This window comes from Dipodomys spectabilis, unplaced genomic scaffold, assembly GCF_019054845.1.
Source record: "Dipodomys spectabilis isolate Male_0828 unplaced genomic scaffold, ASM1905484v1 ptg000192l, whole genome shotgun sequence".
In the NCBI taxonomy this organism is placed as follows: Eukaryota; Metazoa; Chordata; class Mammalia; order Rodentia; family Heteromyidae; genus Dipodomys; species Dipodomys spectabilis.
Window position 1 is genome coordinate 1405268 of NW_024870869.1, and position 23666 is coordinate 1428933.

The following is a 23666-nucleotide window of genomic DNA, read 5'->3' on the forward strand; positions in this document are numbered from 1 at the left end:
CTGGGACACAGGAAATACAGTAATCAGAGGCAATTTTATAACTCTGAGATCATACATCAACAAATTAGAGAGATCTGAAACCAACAATTTAAAGAGACATCTGAACCTCATTGAAAAAGAGCAACCAAATAAACTCCAATCCAATAGATTGAAAGAAATAATTAAAATTAAATCAGAATTAAACGAATTAGAATCCAAAAAAAAAATCATAGAATCAACAAAACAAAGAGTTGGTTCTTCGAAAAAATTAACAAAAATTGACAGATGCTTAGCAAATCTTATCAGAAAAAGAAGAGCACACACGGAAATAAACAAACTCAGAAATGTGCATGGAAACATCACCACAGAAACAACCAAAAGCCAGAACATTAGAAGGGAATACTTCTCAAACCTTTATGCTAATAAGTTTGAGAACCTGGTAGAAATGGACCTTTTCCTAGCAAATATTGACATGCCAAAACTAAACCAGGATGAGTTTAATCAAATTAACAGGCCCATATCAAGCATTGAGATAGAAGCAGCAATAAGAGAACTCCCATCTAAGTACCAATGGATTTACAGCGGAATCCTACAAGGCCTTCAAAGCAGAGCTCACACCAATACTCCTCCAACGCTTCAATGACATTGAAAGAGAAAGCGCATAACGGGACTCATTCTATGAAGACATCATAACCCTCATCCCAAAACCAGGCAGGGACTCATCAAAGAAAGAGAACTAGAGGCCCACTTCTTTGATGAACATTGATGCAAAATTCTCAACAAAATTTTGGCTAATCGACTTCAACAATTCATCCAAAAAATCATACACCACGATCAAACAGTATTCATTTCAGGGATGGAAAGCTGGTTCAATATACACAAATCAATTAATATAATTCATCAGATCAACAGGAGCAAAGATAAGAACCACATGGTTATCTCAATAGATGTAGAAAAAAGCGTCTGACAAGTTCCAAAACCCCTTTATGATGAAAGCTCTGGAAAACTAAGGAATCCAGGGAACATTCCTCAATACAATAAAGGCTGTATATGACAAAACTTCAGCCAGCATTACACTTAATGGTAAAAAAAACTAAAGCCATTTCCTCTTAGGAACTAGACAAGGATGTCCAATCTCTCTACTTCTCTTCAATTTAGTATTAGAATGCCTCGCTACAGCAATAAGACAAGATGCAAACATTAAAGGATCCAAATAGGGAAAGATGAAATACAACTTTTGCTCTTTTCAGATGACATGATCTTATATTTAAAGAATCCCACAGAATTCACTCCCAAATTACTCATGCTGACTCAAAATTTTGGCAAAGTAGCAGGGTATAAAATTAACACTCAAAATCAATGGCTTTACTGTATGCCAACAATGAGAAAAGCATGGCTGACATAAGGAAAGCAACTCCACTCGTAATAGCCCCACAAAAAATGAAATACATAGGAATTAGATTAACCAAAGAAGTGAAAAATCTATGATGAAAACTTAAAAAACCTGAAAAAGGAAATCAAAACAGAACGTAGAAAGTGGGAAAATCCTCCCATGCTCCTGGATTGGAAGGATCAACATCATGAAAATGGCAATACTTCCCAAAGCTATGTACAAATTCAATGTGATACCTATGAATATTCCAACCTCATTCTTCAAAAAAAATAGAAGAGACAATCCAAAAATTCATATGGAACAATAAAAGACCCCGAATAAAAAAATGATCCTCAGAAAGAACAATGCAGGAGGAATATCAATAGAAAATTTCAAACTCTACTACAAAGCCATAATAATCAAAACAGCTTCGTACTGGCACCAGAACAGATCTCAGGACTAATGCAATAGAACTGAAATCCTAGAAATTAACTCACAGATATATAGCCATCTAATCTTTGATAAGGGAGCTAAAAAAAAATAGAATGGGAGAAAGACGGCTTCTTCAGTAAGTAGCTGTCAAACAAAATTGGTTAATCACTTGTAGAAAACTAAAGCTATATTCTTATATATCACCCTGCACCAGGATCAACTCCAAATGGATCAAAGACCTGGAGTTACAGCAGACACCCTAGGTCTCCTTGGCACAGGCCAAAATTTTCTTAATAGATACCCAGAAACACAACAAATCAAAGAAAGGTTGGACAAATGGGATTACATATAATTGTAGAGCTTCTGCATGGCAAAGGATAAAGCTAGCAAGATCAATAGAAAACCCATGGATTGGGAGAAGATCTTCACTAGCCATACAACAAACAAGGGTTTCATATCTAAAATATACCTGGAACTCACAAAAGTAAATCCAACAACAAATCCTCAAACAACTGCCCAATAAATAAGTGGGCTAAAGACTTAAAGAGAAACTTCTCTGAAGAGGAAAGAAGCATGGCTAATAGACACATGAAGACATGCTCAACTTTCCTAATCATAAAAGAAATGCAAATCTAAACAGCATTGAGATACCACCTCACACCAGTTAGAATGGCTATAATCAAGAACTCTAATAACAACAGAAGCTGGAGGGGATGTGGACAGAAGGAAACCTTACTGTATTGTCGGTGAGGGTGTAAACTTGTTCAACCACTTTGGAAAGTAGTATGGAGGTTCCTCAAAAGAATCCACATAGAGCTCCCCTATTTCCCAGCAATCCCACTTTTGGGCATTTACCAAAATGATCACAAACATAACCATACTAAAGCTACCAGCACAACTATGTTTATTGCAGCATTATTTACCATAGCTAAGATATGGAACCAACCCAGATGCCCCTTAGTAGATGAATGGATCAAGAAAATGTGGTATATATACACAATGGAATTCTATGCCTCCATCAGAAAGAATGACATTGCCCCATGTGTTAGGAAATGGAAAGACTTGGAAAAAATTATATTAAGTGAAGTAAGCCAGGCCCAAAGAAATATAGGTCCCATGGTTTCCCTTATTTGCAATAACTAGTATATTTGTGAGACAAGCAGAAACGGTCAGATAAGTTGAAATTAGGTGAAATGAACCCAAAGATAAGAACTCAAATGTTGTTTTTTCTCTTGCTATTGTTTCTAGCATATTTCTAAGATGATTTCTTTGTTGCTTTGTATGTCCCTCCCCCATGGTATAACCCCTGTTTTCACTGTATTTGATGTTGGTATAATTTGTGGAGGAGAAGGGAAAAACAAATTCTCTAAATAGGGATACAGGTGGACCCACTGCAACAATCAGATGTACAACACGTTATGTCGGAAAACGAACTTTACAACTTTGACACATGGGTTGGTTTGGGGGTGGGGAGTTGGGAAGGGATGGTAAGGGGAAACAAAGGAGGGGGCAAAAATGCTTGATAAGAAATGTAATCATTACCTTGCTCCTGTAATTGTAACCCCTCTGTACGTATTTTCACAATAAAAAATATCATGAAATTTAAAGTAAAAATCCATGTCAATTTTTTGGTTTTTTTTGGTCATGCAGCTTGAATTTTGGGACTGGGCACTGTCTCTCAGCTCTTCAGCTCATTGATACCTCTGTACCACTTGAGCCACAGTGTTGTTTCTACTTTTCAAGTGGGTTATTGGAGATAAGAGTCTCACAGACTTTTCTGCCCAGGCTGGCTTTGAACCACTATCCTCATTCTGAGACTCCTGAGTAGCTAGGATTACAGGCATGAGCCACCAAAGCCCAGATCCAAGTCAATTTCTAAAAAGCAAGCTTATTGAAACTTCTGGCTTTTTCCAATAAACAATCTTTCTTTTTAACATTAGTTTATAATTATGAGTTATTTTTAGATGTAACTAAACTTTTTAATAGAATCAAACATAATTTTTACTATTACTCAGTATTTTAAAAATCCACTGTAATTAGCTTTCCCCAAAGTAAATTAATTATATACTACATTGCTCTCTATTATTACACTCTATATTACATATAGTGTGAAGCGAAAATAATTTGGACCATTTCATATAAATTATTAGATGGTATTTTAGCATTATAAATTCACATCTGTGAATTTAAAAGAAGGAAAGATGATTTTAGAGTTAAAATCAAACAGAAATGTGTTGTGTGTCCTAATTAAAGCAAATTTATGAGTTCATACAGACAAAATTATTTTCTTTCCACTAAAGGCTTTGAAGTAATACTATTGGAAATAGTGAGGCAAGAGGAAGAAGAATTCAAATCATGTCAAAGAATGTGTCTGTTATTCTGCTACCCCCTCCATTAAGAAGACCTACCTGGTCCCAGATGTCACAAAACTTCAAGTATCTCTCTTAGAAATCTATTTGGAAAAGTTCTAAATCACTGATTATTTATGTACTTTCTGTTATATGAAACAAAATATAGACACAAAACAACTGAAATAAAATGCACACATATGTTGAAGTCACCACAGCTGGAAAAACAACCAACAAAGTAGAACTCCCCCAGGAGTTGTGCCTGGTTGTTTATAAGCACAAAAACCTCAAATACATGATACCCTTGAGTAGATCCATAAAGATAACTGTGTCTCAGAAATATGGTTGTGTTATGAGAAGTACAAGTTGTCATGTAGAAAACGAACTTTACAACTTGTTGGGGGGGGAGGATTGGGTGCGGGGCGGGAGAATGGGAAGGGATGGGAAGAGTAAACAAAGGAGGAGGCTACAATGCTTGATAAGAAATGTACTCACTATCTTGCCCAGGTAATTGTAACCCCTCAGTACAGTATTTTCACAATAAAATATTATTAAAATTAAAAAAAGATATATGGTTGTGTTAATTTGTAATTAAATTCATCTAGATGAAGGTAATATAGCAAATCACATGAATGGATCAAGTTGTTTAAAACAAATATGACTGTATGTGGAGTGGGAGCTGCACATATTAAAAGAATAAAATAACAAAAATCATGACATACTTAAAAAATTCAGAAATGCAATGAATAAGTCCAATAGTATCCATGTTGAGACCTAAATCCTACTGATTTAACAAGAACAAAATATACAAATAATAGAATCTGAGCAGGGTACCTGAGTATACATAATTTTAAACTACTCCAAATTGTAGAAGACTGAATGTAGGTTATCTAAAGGAAAACATCAACCCATGAAATAAATGACACTACAAATTTCATGAAAAGATAGAAGTAGATTCTAGAAAATACTATTTTAATAAGTGATGATCAAAATCTTTTTAGTACTGACAAAATTACATACCCATTTAGTTAGATCCAAGATACTCAAGCTGATTTGAAATTTTGGCAAAGTAGTAGGATACAACTATATCTTTAGTATGGATGTTGACTCTGGCATGGAATTAATTTCCTCTTTGATCTGATAAATGAATATATGAAAGAACAGAACTTCAGCTAAATATCAAGACCTAACTAAACATATAACCAGAAAAGTCTTCATGCAAGCCGTATTGCAACTGGGATAGAAGAAGTATCAGTAATACTGATTCTGTATTTATTGTAAATGCTGATTTTTTTCATAAATTATTTCTTCAGCTTGCATTTTTAAAACATTGTGTTAATGATATATATCTTGGTAACTAATTTTGGATTCCTCCTCCAATTTAGTTCTGAGTATAATGTCTCACTTCAGTTCCTAACCCATGAAATGATACTGTTTACAAAACAACTGCTATTTATAATACATTATTTATAATACACAAAATCTCATAAGCATGAAACCAGTAAGCATTGGTTAACATTTTGATATCATGGTCTCATGACTGATGAGGCTTATCTGTATGAGTATAATTGTACCTAGATTCCTCAGGCTAAATTTAACCACTGTTAAAAAATGTTTATATCTTTATTTCTCACCCATCGAAGATTAAACCTGAGTATAAATCCTAAGGAAAATGATAAGGTGAGAGTCTAGATTTTCTAGATATAAAATAAACAAAATGCAGCGTAGAGTAACTCACTGGTTTAAAGTCAACCTATTTCTCCAAAACATTCTAAGCATTTCCTTACAATGTGTGTTATTCTCAAGAAGGGGGGGGAATGTGAGAAGAGGATTAACCAAGCTTTGTCTTCAAATATACATAATTTGGATTTGCCTCTTTATTTTGCTTTAAGCATTTTTGATAAAAATTGTTTGAATAGTTCATTTCCAGGTCAGCTATAATATATCCTAGTTTTATATTCCAAAGTACATTCAGAAAATGCTCTATAGCAATTAAGTAAAGAAAGTCCGGGCAGAAAAAATGACATTTCTATACTATGTGATGCCCAATTCTTAGGTATTTCATTATGCCCCAATTTAATGAATGTGATTGTTTAAATCTTCATAAAGTATTAATTAAAATCGATCAGTGTCCTATAAAATAATTGTGTATAATTTTATCCTAGAATCATTCAAGAACTGCCCATTCAATCATAGCATACGTCACATTCCATTGGTATTCATATGGATACGAATGAGTTTCTTAGGATCTCCTGCCTGCCATTTGGAGGTGGCAGAACCAGGATTCAAACTATTCAAACTGTGGGCTCCAACTCCCACCACTTCAACCTGATGATAGGGAACTCACCGGTTTGTCCAAGAACATCAGCAAGATCAATGATTAGACAGGCACCAGTGACTCTCAGCAGTCTTCTTTGATACTTACAAGGCTGTGATAGGAGGATCATGGTCAAAGTCACCCTAAGCAAGAAAGCCTTTGAAACCCCTGTCCAACTTCACTGCCAACAAAGCCAGAAGTAGAGCCTTATGGCTCCAGTGGTAGAGGGCTAGCTTTGAGCAAAAGCAGCTCATGGACTGTTCCCAGATCCTGAGTTCAAGGTCTGGGACCGGCAACAAACAGACATAAACAATAATCTGTGCAGCCATCCAGCTAAAGCATGTCACCCTCTTGTCCCCAACTGAATTGGACAGAGTTCCCTGGGAAAGGGGCTGGGAGAGCCACTGTCATCTTGACTCTGCCCATTCTGCCTGCATCACATGATTTTGGCCACATCATTATTTCATGGTTCTTTCTGACCAAAGGGATACAAGAACACATTCCATGCTGCCTGGAAGATGGACTAGACTCTGTTAGCACACTCGGAGGCTGAGATCCACAGGTGGAAAATCCTGCCACAGGAGCATGGGCCCGCTGCAGGCACCCAGGCCACCCGGCAGCTCAGTGACAGACTGAGCTGGAGCCACAGGCCCTCTGCCCCATGAGCTGCCACCACAGCATGCGTGGGGATGGGAAACAGGACACATGGGCATCTGAGAAGAAAATCTGCTTCGTCCATGACCTGCTTGTTGAGGTGTACTTCCAGAGTCCAACAGGTGAGCTCCACCATTGATGCAGCCAGCTGTTGGCACACAACCAAACCACTGAGGAGTCCTTCATTGTGTGTAAAGAGCAGGTATTGGTCTTGAATGAGCTGTGTTGGGAGAAAGCCAAGTGCATACACTGGCTGTCCCCGGAGAAGATGGAAAGGAGGAGAGTGCTGCGGGAGCTGCTGTTGCTCCTCACAAGGGAAGGCACATACAGCAGTCTTCAGATGCCAGCACAGGCTGAGCCCTCCCCACCCCCCAACTCTGCTTCCCACGCCTCAGGGCCTGTGGTGGGTGAAATGAGGGAGGAGCAGAAAGGTTTTGAAGAATTGCAACTTGAAGACAGAAGGGAAACTGCCAGAGGAGAGGTCAGAGTTCCCTACCCCATAGTGGACTCCTCCAAGGAGCACGTCCTGCCCCAGATACCCCACATCCAGAGCCACCCACAGCTCCCAGGCTCAGGGGAGGAGTGCTCCCCCACTTTCTCTTGTAAACTGATGTGGATGATGACTATGTGACATACTGACTCTCATAAGCCTTGGCAGCCACCAGAAGTAGGTGGCCAGGTGGCTTTCTCTCATGCCTCCATCTGCTGGGTGATGGGAAGGTTAAACTGGGGGTCAGGGAGGACAGAGGCTTCAGGGAGTTGGCCCAAACTCAAGGGATATCTAATGGCTCATTGGTGGTCAGGAAAGAGGCCCATGTTATGCTTATCACAAAGAATAAATTGTTTTCAAAGCAAAAAGAAAGCCTCCAACAAAGATTTGTTCTTCCAGTCCTGGGGCTTGAACTCAGGGCCTGGCCACTGTCCCTGAGCTCTTTTTGATTAAGACTGGCTCTCTACCAGTTGAGCCCCACCTCCCTTCCAGCTTTTTCTATGTGGAATAGAACCAAGGGCTTCAGGCATTCTAGGTGACCACTCTATCACTGAGCCACATTCTCAGCTAGGATGATTCTCCCCCCCTCCCAAACCCATATGACCATTCCTCAGATAAATCGGAAGTAGGGGCTAGGATGAATATGAAGCACAATCTGGTTCCCCCCAAAATATTCCCCCTTCCCCTCTTCCCACACCCTTAGTTGATGTTTCTCTTCTACCATTGAGGGATGAGAGAGGGAGAGGGGAGTCCCAAGAGAGGACCAACAACAGTGGCCCCCAGAAACACACATCCTCCCACACACAAGTGGTCCTCCAGATTCTGAGTTTACCTGACTCAATGTGAAGTCTACACTTTCTCCCCACCACTGCAAGGCTCAGGATGAAATAAAGGTCAGCCATGGCCTCAGCCCACACCTAAGGTGGAAGCTCCTAGTCCCAGACCTACTTCCACTTCTGACTGCCCCTAGTTAGGCCAGACCCACCACTCACCACTATGTTGGTGGTGATGACCTCATGGATGGATTCCAGGAAGAAGGTCTATGGCAAAGAGCAGAAGCAGCAGGGTGAGCAGGGCAGAAGGAGGTGGGGTGATTGCTGTGGGATCTTCCTTGGAGCCCTCCCGTCCAGGCAGACCCATGCTGACCCAAAGCATGGACAAGGCCAGGGGATGAGATGAGATGGAGGAGCTCGGGACTACAGGAGGTACTGCTTTGTCTTGGTGCACTTGATCAATACCAATTATAATTAATTCCAATTATATTTGGCCCATGCCAATCCCAAAGACAACATGCAATGCCTCTCCTTGTTGTTGATGGCCGTGAGCACTGTCCCTGAGCTCCTTTTCTCAAGGCTGGCACTCTACCACTTGAGCCACAATGCCACTTTTGTTTTCTGATGTTTCATGGAGGCTCAGAGTCTCACTGTCCTGTCCAGACTGGCTTGGCACCGTGATCCTCCAGATCTCAGCTTCCTGAGTAGCTAGGATGACAGGCATGAGCCACCAGTGCCCAGTATGTGATGCCTTTTGAAGGCATCTTGGCAAGTCTGTAAAGGAGCCCAAAGGGCCTGGATAGACCATGACCCAATCAAGGAGCCGGGATGGGGGAAGGCTGACCTTCTAGCCATTCTGTTCCCCCAAAATCAAAGATGCCAGGTCCTGTTGTATGCATGAAAAACCTAGGCCAGTAGCCACCAGGCTTAGTGGGGGAAAAGTAGAGAATACCCAAAGATTGCAGTGTAGAAATCTCTGATTTTGCATGCATGTGGTGTGTTTGTGTGTGTGTGTGTGTGTGTGTGTGTGTGTGTGTGTGTGTGTGAACTCAGGGCCTAGGCTCTATCCCTGTTTTCTTGCTTAAGGTTAGTGCTGTGCCACTTGAGCCACAGCCCCACTTGCTTTTCGATTGTTAATTGTAGGTAAGAGTCTAAAGGACTTTCCTCTCCAGGGTGGCTTTGAATCATGATGGGGCCCTAGGGAAACAAGAGTAAACACAACTCTCAAATACTATCCCTATGGTGGGCCACTCCTCCCCCCTGGTGGCCACACGCGGAACATGCGGCCCGGTGCCAACATCCTCTAGAGTTCAATTTGAGGAAGTGACCAGAGCCAAGCTGACTTTTGCTCTGATTGCTGATGCGAGAGCAGGTGTGTTCCACCCTAGGCCAAGAGAACTCCAGGGGAGACCCAACTTTCCAGAGACACGAGGAAGAGAGTGGTCAGCTCCAGGCTGAGCTAAGAGCCTTTGCCCACGGATACCACAACTTGGCCTTACTTATCACCATAAGACCTGTCAATGAACAACCCCAAAAAACAAAATTGGAGCTGTGCCTCCAAGTGGTAGAGCTCTAGCATTGAACCAAAGAGCTCAGGGACAGGGCCCACAAGCTTTGAGTTCAAGACCCCTAGTCACCTTCTCCCATAAAACACAGGTTTGCTAAATGTGAACTAGTAGGGTTTGTGAAGTGTTTCTGAAGAATGGTGATACTGAAGAAAGCACCCTAATTCTAATGACAGCTGAACTTGTGACATACCGCTATGTGCTGAGTCCTTCACAGGGAGCTATTTGCTGGGTCCTTCCCACATGGAGGTTTTGTGCTGAGTCCTCAAAAAGGTGCTGTTTGCTGAGTCATCGCAAAGCATGCTATGTGCTGAGTTCCTGAGAAAAGTGGACCGTCCTGGGTTTTTCAAAGGGTGCTGTGTGCTGAGTCCATTACACAACGTACTGTATTCTGAGTCCTTCAAAAGGTGTATTGATCTACTGCATCCCAAAGGGTCCTGCTATGTGCTGAGCTCTTGCGAAGAGAGCTATGAGGTGAGTTTTTTGAGTGCTGTGTGCTGAGTCCTTTACACAGGGTGCTCTGTACTGTCCTTCAAATGGTGCTGTGTGCTGAGTGCTTCCACAGTGCGGTATGTGCTGAGTCCTTCAAAATTGTTCTATGTGCTGAGTTTTTCAAAAGGTGCTGTGCACTGGGTGTTTTATACAGGGTGCTTCATACTCAGCCCTTCAAAGGGTGCTGTGTGGAGTCTTATAGGGTGCTATGTGATGAGTCCCTGGGAAAAATTGCTATGTGCTGAGTTTTTCAAAGCATGCCATGCACTGAGTCCTTTACACTGCAGGCTATGGACTCCCTCCTTCAAAGAGTGCTGTGTGCTGAGTATTCTACCCAGCATACTACATGCTGAGTCCTTCAAAGGGAGCTGTTTGCCGAGTCCTTTACACAGAGTGCTTTGTGCTGTTTTTGGAATTGCGCTGTGTGCTGAGTCATCCCAAAGGGTGCTATATTCTGAGTCCTTGAGAGGTAGTTATCCCCAACAATCACACAGACACAAACACAAACACACATACACACATGTCACCATGAACCTGCTTGGTGTGTGGAGTGAAGGGGAATGGAGGAGAGTCTCCTCCAGTGGTGGGGATGAGGGGAGATTCAATCCCCAGGGAAGGTACTGGGGGGGGGGTGTGGAGAGTGCTGAGCTGAATGAGGTAAGGCTGCAATTGCCATGGTCTGGAAGCCTTAGGATCTAGTCAGGGCTGCAATTGTGGACAGGGGTGGAGGGCGGGGCCCAAGGGAGGAGGGGGCAGGGCTCAGGGGCACACGTTGGTGGCAGCAATGGCTAGGGGCCCAAGGAAGCAGGGGCTTGTGCATCAGGGTGGCAAGGCCCAGGAGAGGGGCTGAGAGAGAGCAGAGAGAAGAGCCAGCAGGAGCACAAGTGAAGTAGGCCCTGAGAGGAGATGAGCTGGGACAGCTTCTTTACAGGTTTTGTTTTTGTTTTAGGGATTTTAGAAAAAAAAAAAAAAATCCTTGGCTCCAACCAGCCCAGTTCATGGAATGAAAAGAATGCCTCTAGGTCCCCCTCCCCATAACAACTTAACCCACCTCCATTGTTCTGTTAAGGACTCACCAACTAAACAGGTAGCCAGAAATCAGGCTCATGCTGGCATGCTGGGGACATCCGAAGTTTACTATAAACTCCACCTTTTTCACATGTTTATGTTAAACTTCACTAAACTCCTTTGTGTATGTTTACCTTAAGCTCTGCTTTACCTTGAATTCATGAGTCATTTAAACCAAAAGTGACAGGCTGGTTTAAGCAGCCATTATGTGACAAAGTGTAACTTACTGGCCACCTGCGTGTGGTCTGGTATGACTGTGCAATCTTTTGGGTGTGTGAAAATCTCATTGGTCACCTAAGTGACCAGGGTTCACCTCGTGATTTTTGCATTTAAAAACCTAAGCACGTGGGCTGCTCGGGGTTGCAGTATCATCTCCGAGCCTGTGCTGCGGCCCTGGCCTGTCAGTGTAGGAACCTTCTCAATAAAGTTGCTTCTTTAATAATAACTTTGTTGCGGTGGGTTCTGTCACTCCGGATGACTAGTTGGGCTTGCCTGTCTGAGGAGGGGGTCTTCTTACTACACAAGCACCAGTGTGTAAGGTCCATTCCGGGCTGTGAACAGACCTCACCCAATACCTGCATTATCTAGGCAACTGGTACACCTGGAAGAGATCGCATCCACATCTGCTGAGGTCTCATCTTAACCTGATGTGGCCACACCTTTCTCCAACCTGATCCCACTTCCCTTTACCTGGACACACCCTTCCCCCGCCCCCCTACCCTATATAAGGCCTAATCTGGGGCCAAACATCCCTCTTTTTCTTTTGCCAGCCGCGTGGAGTGCCAACCTTGCCTGGTCTACTGAATAAACCTACCCCTTACCTGAATACCACGTGCGTGGTGCAGTTCTTACTTGGCTACCTCTTTTTAAAAAACCTAACACAGTGGAAACGGCTTCAGTGGCTGGTGGCTGCTCTGACCATAGTGTGGGTCCTGGCCAGAAGTGCAGAGCATGTGGCAGGGAGGTGGCTATGGCTGCTGAGGTGGAGGCAGCAGTGGCGGCCAACACAGGGGAGGAGGAGCTGAGAAGGAGCAGAGGCTGCGCACAGCCACTCAATGAGCCCACAGACGTCCCGCCCCCTCTCAGCAGCACTGCTTTTCAAATATGGCACTGCCTGCTCTGAACCTCAGAGCCTCTTGCAGTCACCTGGTGGAGATGGTGCGCCCCTGGCGTGCTTGTGGCCCTGACTTGGTCCCCGCCCCGGGTCCTCAGATGCCGGGTGCGCAACTGATCGCAGCCTACAGCTTCTTCCAGCAGCACACATGAGTGGCCACCCTGCGGGCCAGCACCCCACGACCCCACCACCTGCAACCTCCCAATTCTACCCTCCCACTCCCGCCGAGCCAGAACCCCAACTCTTGTTTCCCCTTTCCCATCATGCCTGCACCATCCCCATGCACCACAGTCTGCCTTGGCTCTGCCCCAAATGCACCCCAGGGGTGGGGGGTGGAGGTGGGTGTCCATCCGGAGATCCCACCCTCATCCCTAGTGGCCAGTGTTCCAGGAAAAGGGAGCTTCAGGGATAGGTGAGGAGGGGGCACCACATAGCCCCTAGCCTGGAGCAGTGGGAGCCACACAGCCTTGCATCTGCATCCTTTCTCTCCCTGGTGGGAACCTGGTGGCTTTAGTCAGAGGTGGGGAGCAGCACCCCACACCTGCCTTCTTAGGTCTTTTCCATTTTGCTGGGGAGGGAGGTGTTGGATAAAGAGGATAGCCCCCCCTTGACTGTGTGAGCCCTTGTCTTCTGTGCTCAGTCACCCTTTCACCTGAGGACATTCCCAGAAGAGCCCACTAGAGAGGTGAGGACACTGGGGTCAGATAGAAGGTGGGTATTTGGGAGAAAAGCACACCCCCTCTGACACACATACAACCGGCCTGTATCCCCAAACCCAGCTGTCAACAGTTCTGACTGGGTGATCACATTTCCAAGTTCTGCCAGTTTCTGCTAGTGATCCCAGTCCATCTGGTCTCCTTGTCCTCCCCAAGAATTTGCCAAGTCACCCAGAAGTATATAGGCTGGAAGTAGGGAGTCCCTCCATGTATATAGCCTTTAGGACCAAATCAAAGTCCCCAACAACGCCCCCACCCCAGGTCAGACACCTCTCTGGAGGCACCATGACCCCCTGCTTTGTTTTCTGTCCAGGCTCTCAGGAGCCAAGTGTCTCAGGACTCCTTCACCCAGAGTCCTAGCCTAGGGTTTTGGTGAATGGGGAGTCAAGGCTGGTTGTTCCCAAGGGGAAGGGTCTGGCCCTGGAGAAAGGGGGAGGCAGGGTGGTTCTGCATTATTACAGCATTGTTACCCTTGGGTGGTTGCCCCTGGTTCTGAAAAGGGAACCCCTGTGCTTGAGCTGGTACATTGCCTAGATGAGAAACCAACAAATTCAGGAGAGGCATTGCTCTGAGTCTGTGTGTTTAGGTGTGTATGTGTGTGTGTGTGTGTGAGAGAGAGAAAGAGAGAGAGAGAGAGAGAGAGGGAGAGAGAGAGAGAGATCATCTTTCTCATTGTACAATCAGCATGTCTAAAAAGAGCAAAAGCATTTTTTTGGGGGTGGATTCGGTTGTGGGGTCTGAACTCTGGGCTTGTGCGCTGTCCCTCAGCTCTTCAGCCCAAGGCTAATACTCTACCACTTGAGCCACAGCGCCACTTCCGACTTTTTTCTTTTTGCTTACGTGGTGCTGAGGAATCGAACCCAGGGCCTTGTGCATGCAAGGAACGCGCTCTACCACTGAGCCACCTTCTTAGCCCGAGCAAAAGCATTTTGTTTGTGTGCATGTGTGTATTTGTTGTTCTTTTTTCATTAATGCCCAGTATGAACCCAGCCACAATTTTTGTTTTCTCTTTCATAGTGTCATGGCTCCTTTAGAGAAGGGTTCATTAGATGTTCCTTCCCACCACTTTCTTCCCCTTTCCTGCAGCCCACAGTAACTGCTGGGCCTGCGTGGGTCTCTCCTAGGAGGCCTGTGTGAACCGCAGACCAGAGTGGACACCTGCCCTTCTGTCTTTAGCCAGAAGGCTCATGAGGCTACTGTGACCACAGCCTCACTCTTCCAGCCAGACAGTCTGCTCTCATGTGTATAGTTGGACCTAATTCAAAGTTGAGAATGTGTCTGCCCAACATAATTAGGAAACCAGACAGGGGGTGTAGGGCAGGGGCTGTGAAGCTAGGAGGGTCTGGGAATTGATGAACGGTGTGACATGGCAGATGGTTCATCACTACCGAGGATGAGAGGGGAATCTTACCCAGGGCATTGACGGTGTCCATGGGCATCTGAGCAGGGGGCTCCGGGACCCCAATGGTGGCATGTATTCCTTCCCAGGGCAGACTCCAATCTGTGTCCCTCCTGGGCTCTTTCCAGCCGGGCAATGGTAGGCAAGTGTGTTCCCCCTGCTGGAGCCTGCTTGTGATCAAGACATGGCAGTTACCTGAGGCTCTCTGAATACCTTTTTCTGTAACCTGCTGTAGGCTGTCTAGAAAGAAAAAGGAACTACTGATTTTGGAACCTATTAAGTTCGATTGGGACAAGTGAAATGCCAGCTTTTCCAGAGTTTTTTCTTGAAGCTGGAAATTTCTACTAATGCCTGGGATTCTGGGTCGAATTAGATGGACCATTTAGGCCACCAAACAATGACATTCAAAGCGGCACAGGCAGAGTTCCCAAGCCAGATGGTTTCCTGCTACGAACGTCATGACTTGACAGCCTTTTTCTGGCAGCTGCTGATTCTCCCCCAGCTCTCTCTAGGGTGACCACCACAGTTGAGGATGTCTTCGGGAGCAGAGATTGTGACCTCGCCATCCGCAGCCTGCCAGCTGTGAGCAGAGACAATTCCCAGCACCTGCACTGGAATCTGGGAGATTCAGAGACCCGGGATGCCTTAAGGATCCTTTCTCTGCAACATGAAACTTGGGGGCCTGATAGAGTGGACCGTCCTGTCTGCCCCAGGGAGTGGAGAGGAGACCCCTTGAGTCTGGTGTTCACCTCACAGCAACCTGGTTCACACCTGAGTGGGGAATGGAGTGTCACAGAGCTGGTCAGTGGCTGGACAGAGATCTTTGAGAAAATAGGCATCCCAGAGGCCCTGGAATCCAGTGAGGACATCATGGCTCATGTCCTTGGAACCAAAACAGTTAAGTGCGGTGGCATCAGGAGGGTAGGAAGAGGGAGGAGGGAGAACTGTGGGAGAGCTACATCAGGCTTTGCCCCCACCCAGGATGCTTACCTGAATTAGATGGGACTTTTCTGTAGTATTGTCATAGACAGATGCTCATATATTTATCCAACAAACCGTAACAGTGTGTGCCAAAACTGGGGGTAGGGGCTATTCATACATGATTAAAGGTTCTGGTTGCACAGCACATGAAGAAATCTTGGTTTGAGCTGGATACCATAGCTTCACTCCTGTCATGCTAGCTACTTAGGAGGCTGAGATGGGAGGATTGAGGCTTAAGGCCCATGCAGGAAAGCCTGTAAGACTCTTATCTCCAACTAACTACCAAAAAGAAAATGCCAGAAGTGGATGAGTGGCTCAAGCCATAGACTGTTGGCCTTGAGTAAAAAGGCTCAGGGACAGCACCCAGTCTCTCATTTTAAGGCCCAGATGTGACACAAAGAGAGGACAGAGAAAAGAGAGGAGGGAAGGATGGAGGGAGAAAAGGAGGAAAGGAAGGAAGAAGAGATCATGCAGGCCTTGGTTTGGAGTTCCTGGATCAAGGGAGCCAACCATTAACAATCTCTGTGGGGATAGTTTCAGAGCCTAAAGCCAGTATGTAGGAGCAAGCCACTGTCCCCCCAGCAACTTCATGACATCCAGGATCTGAGTGGTTGGCTTACTGCAGAGGGAAACAGGCTGGGGTACACACTAGGGCTCAGGGTGGGTCACAGAGTTTCAATTTCCCCTAGCTCACCGAGTTTATTTTCTGGTCAGATAAGAAGAAAGTGTCCAAAGGCAAGGGAAGATAGGGAGAGGGAGTGTCCAGAGGGAGGTGGCAGGGGATAAGCAGGAAGATGAAGAGGGAGAATGATCCCAGATCGGGTGTGTCAGGCCATTGAAGCCATGACCTCACCTGACAACCTAGACTATCAGTGATAGAGCCTTCGACCCAGCCTCATGCCTATTAAAAGTCTTGGGACTCTGGTTCACTGTTGACAACCTCGCTGTCGTCCACTGCAGGATGCATGTGCAGTACATCCTTGGGGACTGGGACTATTGCTGGCTCAAAATCTTAAGATGACACCCCCAGTGTTCATTCCTCAACCAGAGACAGAGGAAACCAGGCCACTGGCACAGGACAGCCAGGGAATGAGGGAAAGACTCAGACACATGTTGCTCTGAGACTTCCTCTAGGGGACTCTAGGGCCCTGTGACTGCCATTCTCAGAGGTAGAGGTGAGTCTCTTTGCGGGCTCAGCTTTTAGTCTAGATGACAGATGTGGGATTTAGAGAGGGCGGACTGAAGGTCAAGGCTCGTGGGAACATAAGAGGCAGTGAGTTCTGAGCAGGGTTGTTTCTTTGAGGATACTCACAACCCAGGATCATTCCTGAGAAGGATCAGCCCTTTTCTCCTTCCTGAAAGAGAGGGACCTAGAGCCCTCCAGTCTGCATCCCTTGGCTGAGAAATTCATTCATTCCCATATCCTTTGGTTGGATAACTGGATCTCACCTGACTGCCCAGTGTCAAGGCAGGACAGTGAGAGATCTTGAGTCCTTGATGAGGTCACGGGATCCTCAGTATGAGATTGTACTTGAATGTCCTGACTTGATGTATGGTCAGTCCCATCTAAGACTGTCATGACCTAGGACATAGAATCTAGAGACTCAGAGCAGGATGGGGTCTATTCTCTGAGTCTTGAGTATTATGTGTGAGCTTTGAGCTCCCGTGTGCTCACCTGCTTCCTTTTCTTGGGTGGGTCTATGCTAGAAAAAGTTTAAAATTAGGGCCTGGGTCCCATGCCTTGTTTTATGCTCAAAGCTAGCACTCTACCATTTGAGCCACAGCTCCACTTGCAATGTTTTTGGGTGTTTAATTGGAGATAAGAGTTCTCAATGACTTTGCTGCCAAGGGTGGCATCCAACTGCAGTCCTCAGATCTCAGTCTCCTAAGGGGATAGGATGACAGGCATAGGAAAGCATCTTTGGCCAGGTGCCAGTGGCTCATGGCTGTCATCCTAAGTACTCAGGAACTGAATCTTAGGATCACCAGTGAGAGCCAGCTTGGGCAGGAAAGACCCTCAGACGCTTCTCTCCAATAAAGCACCAGAAAACCGGAAGTGGTGCTGTGGCGCTAGAGTTCTAGACTTGAGCTGAGGAGCTCAGGGATAGCACCCAGGCCCAGAATTCAAGCCCCACAACCAACAAAAAGAAAGAAAGTAAAACATCTTTGGCTGCAAAGGACGGTGGAGGTGTGTTTGTATGTATGTGTGTGTGTGGGGGTGGTGGTGGTGGTAGACATTTAGTGCCCTGCTTAGTCATCATTTTAGATGGATTGTCCCAAACTCTTAGTTCATGGCAGTCAATTCTTGACCACAGGTGAAGCTCTGGGTTGGATGTCGACCACCGGACATCAGTCTCCTCATGGGACAGTTGTGAGTAAATAAGGGACTAGTACAGAGGGATCTCTGGAGCAGGGCCAGGCACAGAGGGAGCAGGTGTCAGATACAGTTCTCAACAATTCTGTGAGCATATGACAGGAAGTTGCGGGGAAAGGGCTCAGATGGGGTCTGTTATTAATCATGCAACAGGTGTGGGATTATGAAAGAAAACATGGCTGTGTTTCATCATTATCCTATCTCCATGAGGAATGGATCGTTCACTCTATCCATTTTTCCAGCTGGGGAAAATGAGTCATGGAGAAGCCAGGTGACCTACTCATGACCCCAGCTGACAGGAATCTTGGCCTGATTTCTCTGCCATGCTTCCTAGGACGGTGGGTGTTATTCAGTCCATTTCTTGTGGTGGGAAGTCCACTTCTTGTCATTTGTGGGTATTAAATTCTGGGTCTGAATGCTATCCTTGAGCTACTCAGATCAAGGCTAGTATTCTACCCCCTGAGCCAATGCATCATTTCCGGTTTTCTGTTGGTTCTTTGAAGATAAGAGTCTCATAGACATTCCTCCCGAGCCAGCTATGAACCACGGTCTTCACATCTCAGCCTCCTGTGTAGGTAGGATTATAGGTCTGAGCCACCGGCACCTGGCTTAAGTGTAATTCTGGCCCTCTTTCTCTCCCTCTCTCCCTCTCTGTCTCTCTCTCACTCTCTCTCTTTCCCTCTCTCTTTCTCTGTCTCAGGAATTCATTGAATGAGTGCTGGAGGAGGTGGCCCAGCATCCCCATGTGGCTGGAACCCAAGGTGGCCCTCTCATTCTGGAGGTGGGCTGTGGGTCAGGAGCTGTTTTGCTCAGCCTGTTGAAACAGGTTCATAAACCACCTCCCTCCCCAAACCCACACACACAAAAACCCAGATGTGGTGCTGTGGCTCAACTGGTAGAGCCTCAGCCTTGAACAAAAGAAGCTCAGGGATAACACCCAGGCCCTGAATCCAAGCCCTAGGCCTAACATAATCATAAAATAAACGAACAGTGTACACCTTTTATCTGACTACCAAGAAAGATGTATTCAGTTTTCTCACTGGTACATATAGCCAAAGGTAAGGGGCTCCCTTTCATGTTCCCCTAACCCTCTCCTTCCCTCCTTTATCTGTCCAGGCTTTATCTGTTGCAGGACAGAATTCGGATCATCTCCCTGGATGTGACCTTACGTACCTCCCTCATCCACCTCCCTTGGGGTCAGGATCCTGGGTACACTCCCTGCTGGGAGGATGAAGCATCACAGAGATGAGGGTAGGTATCCCCAACACTCACACACATACACACATACACACATACAAACACCCCTAAGCCAACTCAGACTAGCCTTTTCCATGGACACCTTATCTCCTTGGATTAAGTAACCTAGGAGAGGAATTTGATCCCCTGCAACTGATTATTTTAACTTGGGCTTGCTAGTTCACAGGAGATAAACAGGAGCAAAAAAAAAAAAAAGCCTTTGGTGCCCCTCACCTGGGGTTTTGGCTCATGCCTGTCATTCTGGCTACTCGGGAGGCTGAAATCTGAGGATCACAGTTTGAAGCCAGCCATAAACTGGAAAGCCTGTGAAACTCTACTCTCCATGGAACCACCAAAAAGCTAGAAGTGGAGTTGTGGCTCAAGTGGTAGAGCACCAGCCTTGAGCAATAAAACTCAGAGAGACAGCTCGTAGATCCTCAGTTCAAGCCCACACAAAGAAATGGCCCTGTCTTGTTGCCCACAGATTGCCCAGGCCTCGAGCCCCCTCTCATGGAGTGTGATAAAACACCTGCCTCTAGGTGGTGTATCACGGCTTTCAGAAATCCAGTGGTGGTATCCAGGCCTTCCCCTTCGTGCATTCTCAAGCAGCACTGGCTGGAAGACAGAGCCTGACAAGGCTGGCAGCCTGCACAGCGGAGAGGCTCCAGCTTTTCCAAGGTGATCAGAAAATGCTCCTTGGAGACAGCACTTGAAAAGGGGTCTTGCTTAACAAGGAGGATCTGAAGGAAGCACAGAGAGCAAAGGAACTGCAGATGATGGACAACATAGCAGAGCGTGTTTATTTCCAGCCAGGTCTGCTGGTGAGAGACTTGGTATAGATGTGCCAGACTGTCCCAAGACAGGCCTGAGGGGTCACAGAAGAACAGCTATCCAAGGCTGGGATTGATTGCGTTTTAGAGGTTGAGGGCTCGCCTAGCACACAGGAAAGCATGGGTTCGATTCTTAGGTCCTGCGTACACAAAAAAAGCTGGAAGTGACACGGTGGCTCAGGTGAAAGAGCACTCCCCTTCAGACACTGAAAGTCAGGGACAGTGCTGGGGCCATGAGGTCAGGCCCCAGGGCTGTCACCATAAAACAGTTCTCCCAGTGACCTTTGTGACAGGTGGATGGCTATGCCCTGAAGCTCTTAGTAGATCCATCTGTGCCTGGTGTCTCCTTTGACAGAGGGGAGTTGGACACTCCTTCTGCCATGGGCACCCCTGGGCCCGGTTATCAGCAACCCTCCCAACGTCTTCCACCGGGACATGGAGCAGCTGGCCCCAGAAGTCCTCAGGTATCGGCTGGTTGGGGTAGGGGGACATAGGGCAGGCCCCAGAACTCCTAGTGGGTCTGATCTGTCCTGGAAGACCAGACAATCCAGAGGAGGCAGATGGGAGCTTAGAGGGGGTTAGTGATATGGAGGGGGCCCTTTAATCCCCATGGCCTCACCCAGATTCTAGCCTCCCTTTGCTGTCCCTGAGGGAGGTAGAGGGGTGTCTATGTGGTAGCGTCTAAAGAAGGACTAGACACCTTAAACCATGAGCCAGTGGCTCACGCCTGTCATCCCACACCTGTCATCCTGACCACTTGGGAGGCTGAGATCCAGATGATCTCATTTCCCAGCCCAGGAAGGAAAGTCCATCCAGAGACTCATCTCCAATCTCCAACCAGAAGTGACACTGTGGCTCAAGTGGTAGAGCACAGGCCTTGAGGAAAATTAGACATCAGGGTCAGTAGCCAAGCCCTGAGTTCAAGCCCCTCAACCAAAATAACAAAAACAAAAACAAAAAACAAGAAAGAAAGAAAGACACCCCTTTCTTGCTTGCAAGAGATGGTGAAGTAGTAGGGTTGCTGTGGTTGTGAGACCAGATGCTGGCCTCACAGTACAGACATTTCTAATAACTCCCCAGGTTTACCCCAGTGTGAAGCCATAGCAGGGTGGGTGGTGCCTTACCAAGAACTCCAGAGGTTGTGGCCTGTGGAAGGCAGGGAGTGGGTGAATGGGAGCGGGTGGGTGGGGGAGATGGTAGTGTCAATTATATGCTCTCCATCCATGGAAGAATGGTTTTGGATGCTGGTGACCAAGTCTGAAGTACATTTGGTTTGTGTCTTGATGAGGTGGGTTTTCCCTTGGTATAAGAAGGTGGCTGCATGAGGAGGCTACAATGCTTGATAAGAAATGTACTCCTTATTTTGCCCATGTAATTGTAACCCCTCTGTACAGTATTTTCACAATAAAAAAAAGAAAGAAAACAGCTGAAGAAAAAAAAATGTTGGGTTTAGCTGGGCACTGCCAGTGGCTCACAATTCTCATCCTAGCTACTCAGGAGGCTGAGATGTGAGGATCATGGTTCAAAGCCAGCTTGGGCTGGAAATTCTGTGAAACTTCATCTCCGATGAACCACCAGAAAATTGGATGTGGTGCTGTGGCTCCAGTAGTAGAGCGCACACTTTCATCTGAAGAGCTGAGGGCCTGCTGGCTGACCCAAAGTTCAAATCCCATAACCTACAACCAAACAAAAGGTAGCTGAATTTTCTGCATAACTGTGTATAGTAGAAATGCCCTGATGTGTTGTGAATCATTCCAGACATGTGAGAGGCTCTGAGTTTTGTCTACAGTTGGTCTGATGATGGTAGTGCCATCATCTCTGGGCTGGAATATTCAGGGTGCTCAGGTACTGCTGAGGCTTTGGGCTACCACTGTGTGTGTCTGTGTGTTTGTGTGTCTTTTCTCTGGGTCTAGGTGAAGTTCCTATGCTTCTGTGCTCAAAGCTAGTGCTCTAACACTTGAGCTGCAGCTCCATTTCTGGCTATTTGGTGGTTCATTGGAGATAGGAGCCTCACAGACATTTCTGTGCTGGCTGGCTTTGACCTCAGCCTCCTGAGTAGCTAGGGTGCAACGTGTGAGGTACCAGTGCCATATTTCTGTGTGTGTGTGTGTGTGTGTGTGTGTGTGTGTGTGTGTGTGTGTGTGTGTGTATTTCCCTCATCTTTCTCTGTCCCCTTCCTGGGTGCCTGTCTGCCTCTTTCTGACCTCGGATGGTGCTCCTCCTCTACATCGACGTTGCCTTTAGCCTCCTATCAGGGTCTACAATGAGTCCTAAATGGTCAGAGACCTGAGTTCAAGCTTTTCTTTGGGGCCCAAGTACAGCTGTCCAAATCTTTGGCCTCCTGCAGGGGATTCTGGGTCAGCCAGGCCAGCTGCAATAGAGTCTTACCTTTCTCTGGGTGGGGAACTCAGACATGGGATGTCCTGCCCTTTTCCTCAGCTAGACCTCTGGCTGCATGTCCCTCTCAGCAGGCTGGCAGTGGAGTGGAGGAAGGGGGTTACCGGTGGCTCTGGCCAACTCCAGCTTGATAGTGGACTGAAGGCCGCCCAAGCAAGGAGGATTCTGAGCTGCATTGGAGATAAGGCCAAGGTGGCTTGGAAATATCTGTTGGTGTCTAGGAAATGTCCAGGTACTTTATTGCAGGCAAGTCTATCTTCCAGCCCCATCTAGGCCTTTCCAATCCTTCTAGAGAATTCTGGATGCTCAGAATACAGAGGCACAGACTTTAGATTCCAAGGCCAGGGAATTGGGGGAGGAGAGACTGGTATGGCCAATACCTCAATGTTCTTAGCCTTGACCTGGGTATGTCCCCCTTGTGTACATTCACTTCTTAACCCAGAGCTGGCCAGAAACAGGCCACTTGTTGTGGTACTGTAGAAGTGGCAGGAGTGGAAGTGAGACCTAGGATGACCAAAATCTGGATTTATGGCCTGAGGGGGGGGGGCAAAAGGTGTCTTTAAAAAAAATACTCTTAGAGCTGGAACTCAGGGCCTAGGCACTGAGCTTCCTTTGCTCAAATCTAACACTCTACCATTTAACCACAGCCCACATTTCATCTTTTTTAGTAGTTTAGTGGAGATAAGAGTCTCATGAACTTTCCTGCTTGGACTGGCTTCAAACTGCCATCTTAACAGCTCAGCCTCTTGAGTAGCTACGATTGCTAGTATGAGCCACTGGCACCTCCTAAGGATGCTAGTGTGTGTGTGTGTGTGTGTGTGTGTGTGTGTGTGTGTGTGTTTTTACCAGGGCTTGAACTAAGAGCCTAGGTAGTATCCTTTAGCTTGTTTGCACAAGGCTCGTGCTCTACCATTGGTGATTCATTGGGGATAAGAGTATTCCCAAGCTAGCTTTGAATCTTGCTTGATCCTCATGGGTCAACCTTGAGTAGTGCCCAGGCTAGCTTTGAATCTTGCTTGATCCTCATGTGTCAGCCTTGAGTAGGTAGGATTATAGGCATGAGCCACCAGCACCCAACTGATTTGGACTTTCACCACAGTGGACCAGGAACTCCTGAAAGCTTTTCTTT